Genomic DNA, 2,461 nt, shown 5'->3' on the forward strand with positions numbered 1-2,461 from the left:
GGAGAAAGAAGTCTTCTTAGGGCAAAAAGCCATGGACTGACTTACGTCCTGGCACAAGCTCCTTAGTCTGGTATCTGATCCAGAATGGTTACCTGTCATTGTCACCTCAACATCAGAACAACCTCCTATGCAAAACTAAAAAGCTCCAAATCACCTTTGTTAACTAGGCGATCCTTTATGGCTTCACACCCTTCAGAGCTTACTGTGTTTATTAATAACGAAGCTGAAAAACAAAGTTCTTCCTTCATACCAGCACCATATTCAATTGAACATTTATCAAAAGGACTACTATTATATTTACATTATTTGTGCTTTCATTAGGAAAAATTGAGAAACATGTCACTAGCTGTACTTGTCATATTGATGGTGCTTCAGTACCTTCTATGCCACATATTCATCCAGTACTTTGAAGGAACCATATCGATGCTATTTTTCATGAGTCTTGCCTCTTGGTCTAGCCTCCTAAAGTTCAGCTGTTTTAGAAGCCAGCAAAGTACTGATGTGTAATATTTAGATATATAATATTAAACTTCTGATATTATTGCCTTTAAATCTCATACTTTTCTCTAATTTTTTGATTTTTTGTTGTTTTAACCCAATCCTTCATTTCCTATATGAAACCACTTAAATTTTTGAATGTGTCCTTGCTTCACTACCCAGTGCATCTCTGCAAATAACATATAGGTGGTTTTGCTCTCTCACCTCCAACTACTGCCAAAAGAACAAATTCATGTTGTACAACATCATGAAGTGAATTGTACCCTTTAAAATGGCTACTTTTATATTAGGTGAATTTCACCTTGATTTAAAAACTCTTTAACAAAACACAAATTCAGTACACAAGAAATAGTGCTTCTGAGTAATATGAAAACAGACTCATTTGGTCTTCATTGTCTCAGACCACTTCCATCCTCACCACTTGGTTTACTAATATATTTTCTTGGTTAAAAAATAATCTAATAAAACATGTTCCACTGTCAGCAAATTAGGATTAAAAATAAATAATACAAATTTCACTTAGTTACATTGACACTGGTTTGATTTTAAATTACAATGATTGTGGCTAATGTTTTATGGATTCAAGATGGCAGTATAGGAGTCAGCTACTCAGCTTTCCATGAACCTGATGATGCAGGCAGACCTGATCCTCAGGGTGCACTATGAAACACTGCTCAAAAAAACATCCACCAAGAGACAAGCTACATCACTACGGTGGTGGCTGAGCTGACCCTGAGCAGCTGCCCAGACAAGGACTCCAGAGTCAGCCTTCTGAATGGCGCGGTCCATCCAGATGGAGGATGAGAGCACCAAGTGAAAGCACAGGATTGAGCAACTCAAAAAATAGCAGTGACCAGCCCACAGCAGCCAGCCTGTGGAAGAGGAAGCACATGGACTGCATGATGGTGGAGTGCCTCTTGCACTGCAGCTACTACAAGACTGTGGGAAAGCTAGCATACAAGAGTGGCATGGAGAGCTGCCCCGGAGTTCATCCTAAGGATTCAGGAGTTCATTGTACTCACCCTGCAAAACGAGACTGGATTCCATGAGACATGTGAGAGAGTGCTTTGGTCAGGCTGAAGGGAGCTAGCTGGCCAAGGTCCACCAGGTCATGGATATGCTCACCTTCCCACCAGAAATGCACATCTGGCTGTACAGGGATCTACTAGACCCAGCCCAGTGGCAGATACTGAGCCAGCCATTCCAGTACAATTACTAGCTGCACCAGCTGAGGAATAACTCTGTGTTCACCCTCACTCTGAAGGCCAATCTCTCAGTGATAAAGACACCACAGTTCTCCATGGAGGACTGCTCTCCAAGAGCCCTAAATGATCTGTGTGCAGCCACTTTCTGAATGATCAGTGCAGCCCCTGCCCATGGCCCACTGCACCAATTCCTGCTTACTCGGTAAGATTTCAGGGGACTCGATGATGGAGAACAATCAGCCCCTCTCAAGGCTGTCCGATGGCCATAGCTAAGTCTACATCTACAACTCTCTGCCATCTGTCAAAAGGACAAAGTCATTTGTCCAAGAACCAAAGAAGTCTCCACTTCTCACAATCTGAGAATATGTAGGCATTCTGCATCATGTAGGCAGAGCCGCCCAGAACACCCCAGCCCTGGCACCCCCCTCCTGTCTGCATTTCTGTTTCTGGTGATTAAAGATCAGTGAAGGACAACAGGTGCTCCTAGGAGAAGAGTCAGATGGGGTATATCTGTGCTTGGGGACAGTGTTTCCACTGGTAGGATTCCAAAGTGCCCCTGAAGTACTTGACGCCTGCCTTTCAGAGAGACTTTCATGCCCTGGGAGCTTCAGCTGCTTTGGAAACGGGAGTCGGTCATTTCCCACACCACTGACCCTATTGTTCTCCCTCCAATGGTCCCTCCCTCCCACCACGGAGGAACCAGGAGGGGTGGCAACCACAACCTGACTAGCCTAGAGTGGTGGAGGTGCCCTGCAGAG

General features: G+C 44.0%; 1 pseudogene; it reads left to right on the plus strand.

Annotated features, from left to right (window-relative positions):
* Positions 1-1,084: 1,084 nt before the first annotated feature.
* Positions 1,085-2,073, plus strand: LOC100685269 (annotated as a pseudogene).
* The last annotated feature ends 388 nt before the right edge of the window (positions 2,074-2,461 follow it).

The sequence above is a fragment of the Canis lupus genome, chromosome 3 (assembly GCF_011100685.1).
Source record: "Canis lupus familiaris isolate Mischka breed German Shepherd chromosome 3, alternate assembly UU_Cfam_GSD_1.0, whole genome shotgun sequence".
NCBI classification, from domain to species: domain Eukaryota; kingdom Metazoa; phylum Chordata; class Mammalia; order Carnivora; family Canidae; genus Canis; species Canis lupus.